The following is a 9,594-nucleotide window of genomic DNA, read 5'->3' on the forward strand; positions in this document are numbered from 1 at the left end:
TCCATTATGTTTGTTCGTTCCAGGACCGCGCAGCCTCAAATAAAATACTGTTCTGTGAATCAGCAGCCTTTTGGTAGCTGGCAGGAAACAAAAATTATCCAGCTGCGTGGTATTCTCAGCTCATCTAGCATAGATTAGGAGTAATTCTGAAGAAGGATAAAGTGGTTTGGGGAAGTAAGACAGTGATGAGTCTAAAGAAAGGGGTATTCATTTGTTAGGTCTGCTACTACTTTTCTGTGTAATCTCAGGCAAATCACTTTTCTTGTTTTAATTTTCTACTCAAAAAATATTATATGGAACCTCCCATGCTAGCCTGGTGTTCAGAGTAGAACCTGTCTCTAAACATATGTATGTACAGCAACAACCACAACACAGTCCTGGCCCTGGTTGGAACCGGTAGCTGTTATCACAATAAAAATCCGTAAATAAATTGTGATGTGTAAGAAAGCCATTTGGCTGAACTCAACAGCACGTGACCAGAAGATGGCAATATTCAAAACAGAGGACTGATACAAGCATACTTCTGGGTCATATGTGTTGCAGTTCCCCCAGGTTACCCCCACCGCCTTCTGTCAGCGATATGAAACCTCCACAACCGGCTGAAATCACCTTCAGAGCCAGGAGTAGGAGTAGGTAATTTAGTTTCCATGGTAATGCAGTTCTGGACCATTCTTAAGCAGAAGCTGCCAAGTATGACAAATGGTAGGTGCTGATTTTTTTATGTGAACAGCTATTCACTATGAATTGAAATGAGATTGCCAAATTCACTTTCCTTGGGACTGAAGCTAGGGTCAAAAGCTATTGTTACATTCAAGCCATAGTCCAAAACTAGCACTTTAGCCACCCATCTCCAGCTGCAATATAGAATTTTTTAAGTCATAGAATAAAAATGAATGACTCAATATCAGAGTTGTCAAATAGATGAGACAGATTTACATCAAGCAATTCTAAAATGCTCTGTAGCCATGAATTAAAGGAAACATATGACAAATGACTTGTATTCATTCCCGTGTGGGGAAGAAATTCTGTTTTAAACATTGCTGACTGTTGTGCAGTTCCTTTTATATGTATGTATATATGAAACCTGCACTGGGATAAATACACAAAGTGGTAAGGGCTTGAATTCAGCTACTTTTCTTCCATGAGCCATCACTGTATAATAAACTATGGTAGGTTTTGCACTCTGCTAATCTCCCCAAATGGTATGTAATTGGTCTTAGAAAACGCTGTAACACAGCAATTAGTAACACAACAAATAAAAGAGGAAAGGCCATTTTATTTTAGCCGTGTTTTCCTTCAGAATGAAGGAATAGGAAGACAGGTTGCCAGATTAACTGATATTTAACATCATCTCTGCCATTAAAGCAGCTCAAAAAGCAACTCAGTTTTGCGCAGGCTGGGGAAATGGGGAGAGAAGGGTCCCGCCAGCCCCCACCCAGCTGGAGGTAGATTAGTGGGGTGCTGCTGTGACTGTGTGGCAGCTGCCAGCAGGGGATGGATAGGCTCCCCAACACTCTCCCAGGGACCGCAGCCGTCAGATGGCATTGAAGAGCCATGGGGATTTAAAAGTTGGTCCATCAAGAGTTACCTGTGGCCTATTTGTGGACTGGCAGATTCTGAATGGCAAACCCATGGAAGTGACTCCTAGAAAGGGCTGGTCTTCTTCATACTGGCAGGTCTTCCCATTTGCAATGTTACCTTTGACAAATACAAAGAAGGGAATAATACACTGTAAGTGTTGGGGAGGGCAGGAAGTGGGGTGAAAGAGAAATTCCCAGGTCATTCAGTCCCAGAAAGTGAGGAAACACAGCTGAGAAGCGTCATGACAAAATAACATTTTCTGCCTTTATAGCACCCTTTCTTACGCTGGTACTCAAAGTCTTTTGTAAACATGCATTAAGCTACCCAGCATTTCTGTGCATCAAGAGTAGTTCTCCCTCACATACCTTATTCTCCATTTCTTCTCTGTGAATGGGAATTCACGTGAATTATTCTGTGCCTGGATTAAAGGGCACTCATCCATTGTTTGAATTTTTAGGCGTTTACATGACACAGTTGATAACAGCTGGAACTGAGACATGGGCAGACGAAGGGATTTGTTTGGGATGATACCACAAGCGGCTGAAGAGGCAGGAACAGACACCCTGGGTGCAAAAGGGGCACGGCGGCTCCTCCGACCCACCGGGCTGCAGCAGGATGATGAAGCAGTGCGAGCAGCGGCAGAGACACTTCAACACTCGTTTCTGACTCTCAGAAAGCAACAGCAGGTCTCATGAGGGACCCGCTTTCTAACACGGTGAAGTGGAGACATCTGTTATGAGCTGTAATTAGCGCTGATTCCCCAAAAGCAGGCTGTCACTCTCAGCCACTGGATAGCTAGTGCTGAAAGGGAGGTTGCTTCGTCCTTGCACCACTAAGAGGATGACTGGTGGCTTTGGGTCTGCTGCACAACCCAGGCAACTTCCTTAGGGATCGTCCTGACCAGTGGTGGTCAAAATTTAAGGGATGCAATATTAATTCAGAGCAGGTTGTTACTGCTATTGAGTAACTAATCTCCACAAAAAGACAGCAAGTTTTTGACTAGCTGGTTCAGCACAAGGCACCTGTGAGTGCCACAGAAATGGATGTCTGGGAGACAAGAAATAGTGTGGGTTATACCATTGTCACGGACTTTAACTAACATGCCTGAACTAATAACAGATATTAAGAGGCAGGGCTTCCCGAACTGCAGTGGGGCCACTGCTGGTCCTCATATCTCCAACAAGAGATGCCTGAACCTGTTAGTCACTAGCATTCCAGGTAATTACTAGGCAAGCCTTTGCCTCTAGATAAGTCTTATTGATGCAGTAGGCTGTACAATCTGTAGTTTAGCTTTTTTCAAAAGTAGTGACTTTGTTTTCCTCCTAATGTGGGATATCTGTGTCCCTGCATGCCCCAGGCACTTACTGTAGTGCTGAACAGGTAACTGGGGAAAGCACTTAGAGCCCACCATGTAATTCTTTCCCTGCACACAAAGAGGGAATATTTGTCATCTGCTGACACACAGCACTTCAGAAGATCAGGAAAATTTGTAAGATGATGAGCAGACAGTGGAGTTTTGCCCCGGAACCTTATTGACTATCATGACTTTCCCCTCTATGAAAAGTTCTCACAGCTTCATCCACTGAATCTCTCCCACCTCACCTAGACAGTCCTGCAAGAAAGAGGGAGCAATAGGAAGCTCCACGATGTTTTTCTTAGAGGACTTTTCCATTAATTTAGCCACCGGGCTTTATAATGCAGCCTGCCTGGGACAATGCATTAATAGTCTCATTCTGCCAGTGTGACAGAATGACAAAGAGCCCACTATGTGCTGAAATATGCACTCCCCTTGCTAAGCCTGTAATCCCAGCTTTGATTTTTTTTTTAAGTAATCAGCACAGAACTAGAGAGAATGAATCAGAAATTGCACACTTAATTTCATCTTCTGCTTGGCTTCCATCTTTGATCAAAGACTGAAGAGGATGGGCTGAGGGAAGTGCATGGCTTCCTCCCTCAGATGATGTTAAAAGCCAGTTTGTCACACACAGTAGCCTCCACGGTAATTATTTTCTTGGTCATAGCCACGAAACCCCTCCTGCCTTCCCTGTAATTTCCTCCAGAAGGACACCAAAAGCACAGATGTGTTTCCCTAATTTGGGCTGCTGCTGCCATTTTGCTCCAGAGCTGCTGTGTCACCTGTTGTCTCCTTTCCTCCAGATACAAACGGATCCTTGAGTTACAGCCCGAAAATGGGTGGCCCAACCATGAGACCTGTTGCAGAAGGGGTTTCAGCACCCTTACCCAGAGCAGTATCGCCACCAGAGATCTCTTCTGCCACCATCCTCCAAGCTGGGAGTCAGTGTGCCCTCACTCATTCGTCTGCCACTCACCTTGGGGACGCTGCCACTGCTGCAGCTGTGAGCACCTTGTTGAGCTCTCCCATCCCTTTGGCAGAGCTTGAAAGAGTTGCTGGGCTAGTGCTGCCATTTCCCGTTCTTTGATTTTTAGAAGCTGTTTGCTAACTTTTTAATGAGCTTGTTACGCTGATTGCACAATTCCCACTGTCTCTGACTTTGCAGGGTGCCAGCAGACGGACAGAGCGTCATAGCCCTGGTGATGGTTTATCAGCACCTTTGCTAGACTCTCCAGCCAGCTCACAGCACCCTTGATTGAGTACGCTGGGGCTGAGGTGAACCAATTACGGTAAAAATGGGAGAGATCATGAGAAAAGAAGGTTAAAGGCCGAACAGTGCACAGCTTTTAGTGCATAGGGGAGCAGAAAGGGTGGAAAAGGCAGACACGGAGGACTGAGAAGCTGTAAAAAACTGATCACTCTCTGCTTCAAGGATGTTCATGGTGAGAGGTAAGGAACCGCAACCAGCACCAATCTGGGTAAGCAGGCTCATCTTCAAAGAGCATATGAATTTATCTCCCTGCTAAGGTCAACAGAAAATTCCCATTGATCTCATGAGGGCTTGAATTTTCAATTAATGCAAGGCTACTGGACTTTATGTGCAATTATGCAGCATTTGTAATTATTAATTTATCTCTTCTCTGACTTCCAGTTGACTTCTGAAAGGAGATAATATATTATATCACTTCTTAAGACTGAATGTGTGCTTGTACTTACTTTAAAGCACTATTCTCAGTGATAAAAGCCCATGAACTGACACACCATATTCTTCTGGGCCAGTTTAAGAACCAGCATGAAAATAATGTCATTGGACGCTTCAAAAAATGAACTGTGAATCTGTGTGCTTGAATTTAGTTAGTGTACCATTTTACTTATTGTCAACTTAAAATATTTTTGTTGTGTTAATATGTAACCATAACACGCTTTCCAAAGACAAGATGCTGAGAGTTGTTTTTTCCATTCTTCTGAAAATTTTGTTTTACAAGCAAGATTCAAATAGACTGCACCTGCTGTTTCAAGTACCCTGAGAAGTTGCCAAACACCCTGGTATGTCTCAACAAGTTGCTTTTACAGCACTGTTGAGTATTCAGAAATTAGCTGTTCATCTTTTCCTCCTATTCTCTTTTAAACCCACAGGCAGAAAGTCTATTAAACTCAACTGAGTCAACATTTGTGCTTATGCGTTCAGAGTTACAGAAGTCACTGGGTGTTACAATGAAGTACAACTGTTCTAGTGCAGAAAGCTGCGTACAGAGCTACGAGTGAAGTTTTCTTCCCCTCTGTAATATATTACTTGATGAGAGCTACAGAAACAATGGAGGTACAGAGGCTCCCTTGAAATCAGTGTAGCTTCAAAAGCAGGATTGCTAGAAGCTTATTGCAATATGCAATATTTTCAAAATTGAAGTATGAATATTATGAAAGTCCAAATAGATACTTGAGGAAGCAGCTAAGCGCAAAAGCATTCCTCCCTCCAGCACACCAGCGATGGATGCTGGAGGTGGCCGGGCAAGGAGGTGCAGGCTTGGGAGAGCAGGAGAAGCTGGAGGGAGCAGCAAGCACCGGCAATAAGCCAAGCGATAAGCCACGCTGGCAGAACATTTAGCACTGCTGATAAGTTCAGCCAAGGAGATGGAGATCAGAAAACAGCACGCCAGGAGACTGGGAGGTGATGTTCAGATACAAGTCTGAGTCAGAACTGCGTCACAGAGCGAACACGGACAAGGTTTTGGCAGCAGTGTTTTGGATCACCTCAAGGGAAAAACTGAAAGAAAATGGAAAAGTCAGATAAAGAGTAGACTGCAGTAGTCAAGATGAGGAGTAGAAGCATCAGCTAGATCTTGGTCACAAGAAAGAGAGAAGGGACTCCTCACTGAGACCACTTGGAGAAAGTGGTCTCATCAGTCTTGAGCAGTCACCCAAGTGTACAAGGAAGGAAGAGAAGGTGTTAGAGCATGAATAACTGAAAAGGAGATGGTCATTTATTAAATCCAAATCCTGTTTTCTCTGCAGCATCCCTCACACAAATATTAGGCACTACAGAAACATGAACCGTTACCTCTTTTTTACAGATGGGGCCTTCATGCATAGAAAGCTGAAACAATTTCCCCAGTTACCCAGCAGATCAGTGGCAGAGCTAACAGATGAACACAAAGATCCAAAATCCCAGCCCAGGGTTTGAACCTTGTTCTCTATTTGCAATCAGTTTAACAGAGGAAAAAGCTCTTCAAGTTGCTTACAATTGTCTAAAAATCACTAATACCATAATCTTTAACTGATGAGCTTTTTTCCTGCCCTTTGTCTATGCTGGTTATTCACTAGCGACCATTTGCAGTGTGAGGCATCAATACTACAGTGTTACTTTTCTTGATCTCCTGATTGGGAACCAAGTTTATTGAAAAGATAATATCTAAAAAAAATTATATATTCCCTGAATACATCTGAATGACATCTGTATTCTGCACTGGTGCTTTTGACCAGCAATCAAAAAGCACATATAGTTTTGAGTCAAACACTCAAAATCCAACAATTATTTGAGATGCCTATTTTTCTGTGTTTAGACTATTAGGCTGAAAGATGAAGACAAAAGAAGAGGCTGTTCATGTAACGTAATGGGAAAAATTGAAAGCAGCTGGCAATCACTTTAAAATACACAGAGCTTTTTCTCATATCGTGCTGAACTATGTAGGCTCTTGATCAACGGCCTTACACTGTAGATAGCCACTTTACAAGGACATATCTTGCAACTAATGCATTACCTATGCTGTGCAAGAAAGCAGTTCTTTAGAATTAAAAATAAACAAACAAAGAAACAAACAAAAAACAAACAAACAAACAAAACAACTTATCAGAACATCACACAGTCAGTGAAAGAGCAGACTGGGGACTCTGTTCTGCCACCTAAAGTCAGCTACTCCATGCCACGTGAAATGCCCCACTGTATCCCCCACGACACCCCAGCCACCTCTCCATGAAGGTGCAGCTCCTCTCATGGGTTCCTTGATTCCATGTGTACGTGCCTTGCATCACATCTGGCACTCTAAAGGCCTGATCCAGGGCCATTGATTTCACCTCAGTATGCCAAATTAAGGCCAGAAGGAGAACATTGATACGTTCTTTCTTTGTTTCACCCTGAATTTCATGCATGCTCTGCCATCCAGCCAGCCTAGAAATTACAAACTGCTGCCTGTAAAATTAATATTTTGTCCACAGAATGAATGTGATCTGTCTTCATTGTCTCCCCAGAAAAAGTTTCGATACTTTCTTCTACAAACAAAATCAACATATAATTTATGTTTGTGAGCAAAGTGATTTTATGGTATTTCTCTTTGTTGACAGAATGATTGGAATAAAATTACATTCTGTTGACAAAAAATGTGATGAACTGTCATTTGTGAACATTATGAACAAAAGAGTTTGACAAAACGTAGTTTGCCAATGGGATGTAGTAAAGGTTTTAACAAAATGAATTCTGTGTGTCTGCTATTTGTCCCAGGAATGACGTGAAGTTTCTCAAAATCCACCATGTCAAAATAAAAAGTAAAAATTTCACCTGCAAAAGACATAAACGCTGCCTTTACAGAAGCCATTCATTCTCGTGTTTTAAGCCACGTTGTTCTAAGTCACCTCTATTTTTCTAGAATTCTATAACTTCTAATGGAGATATGCTGGATTCACATATTTTGGTACATATTCATCCTACACACCACCATTAATTAGCAGTCATAGGCTTTCACGTTTTTCTGGATTTTTGGTAAACTGATCAATGAGGTAAAACTTCATGATTTTCAGGCATACCAGCTATGTTTAAAGATAACAGGGTTTGTTCTTGGAAGTCATCGTGCCTCTGACAGCAGCACGAGTACTCTCATAATTTAATTCCTTCAGAGCCTAAGCAAAAGTCTGACAGCATCTAGAAAATGTGTGCCAAGTTATTTTCTCTTTGAACTTTGATGCCTGACATCTTTGCATGGACATGAGCTCATATGAGGATGGACAGAAAGGGAGGGGAATCTCTCTTTGGTGGGCTCAAGTGAATCAACTTAGACAAGGCTGATTCACCCTTGGTGGCAGAGGGCCTTCAGGTTAAAAGAAATTTGATGGCTCTACAGGGAGCAGGGTATAAAAGCACAAGGCCCAGAACAAAAAGAATAGATTAAATTGTATAATAGGAAGAAGTCACCATCACAAAAGGGTTGAGCACAAAGCAAAAAAAAAAAACAAAAACAAGAGCTGCTAAGAAAGGCTAAAGTGCCAAAGAAAAAAAGCAAAGGTCGAAAAAAATTATGTAACCATGAACATATTAACAACAAATAGAACAAAAAAATCAAAATCGTAGCAGAAACAGAGCTGGCTGCATTGCGTCCTTCCCTTCTTGCTGATCTGTCATTAGTCCCAAAGACTATAAGCCAGACCAATGCAAGTGACTGCTTCTGGGCTGGGCAATGGTGAAGAGGATGAGCTTCTCTACAGAGCTGCTGTGTGGAACTGGCTTGAGGGCCAGACTTGGCCAGGCTGGTTCCTGGGCTCTGTCCACGAGGCTGCCAGTGCTCCCGAAGCTCCGCTGGGTTGTGAGAGAAGTCATCTTTCCTTCCAGACAGATGAAACTGAAAGAAAAGCATTATTATCCCACCAGCACTGGAGGAATTTGGTCTGATTTTCCATCATGCCATGACGGATACGGTCCCCAGCGAAAGCACTGGTGGGATTTTTGCCATAACCTGCAGCACATCAGCTAGCCATGACATGAAGTACCCTTACATCCATTAAATCTCCCTGTGGCTAGGTGAGGACATACAACAATGATACAGAAAGAGTCCAGTCAGACCATACAATGAAGATACACTTCAAGCCTTCACAAGTTTGAGTTCTTCAAGTCACTACGTCTTCACACAGTCAGAAGGACTGCAGACTTCAGTCCTGAACATAAATGTCAATGGGCTGAACAAATCTGTGGGCTTGGGGCCACCAAGGATCTTGTTGGATTTGTTTCTGGCACCCCAATGCTGTGTAAACAATGTTTAGCTCAACTCTTTATGGGTTAAAGGTCTGGAGGAGACTCAGCTCTGTATGGATTGGCCAGTCCCTGTACAAATATTAACAGAAAAGCAGAGATATAAATTTACATTCATCAGTAAATGCCTCTTAGAGCTAAAAATACTGTTAATTTCACTGCTTGCACTAAGGTTTTTCTTCTTTCGTACCTTCCCTCTTCCCCCCCGCCGGTGAGGGAGAAGAAGGGAGCTGATGCGGTAAATGGTTTTTCCCCTGATTTTTCCCTTACAAAAGAATAAATGAGATGAAAAGGTAAGAAATGTTCAAACATAATCAACACACACATACATTCTAAAGAAAACAGCAAATTAAATGCAAAACCTATGCTAATGCATCATCCAGGTTGAGATTTTAATTGCAAAAAGTCAGGAAATTTAAAGTTATGGTTCTCACAGCAATCATCACTCAGCCCCTTGAACACAGTTAGGATTTGTATTCCAGGCAGCGTGCAGCATTAACTCGCACACCAGCGTATTTTTGTGTTCTCTGCCTTCCTTACAGTTGCTGGGGGAACCATAATTCTACATTTGCTGACTTTCGCTCAATTAATTTTTTTCCTTCTTGCTATGCTATGAGGTTCTTGCATTTAATTTCACTCTACTAAA

The sequence above is a fragment of the Columba livia genome, chromosome 4 (genome assembly GCF_036013475.1).
Source record: "Columba livia isolate bColLiv1 breed racing homer chromosome 4, bColLiv1.pat.W.v2, whole genome shotgun sequence".
Lineage (NCBI taxonomy): Eukaryota > Metazoa > Chordata > Aves > Columbiformes > Columbidae > Columba > Columba livia.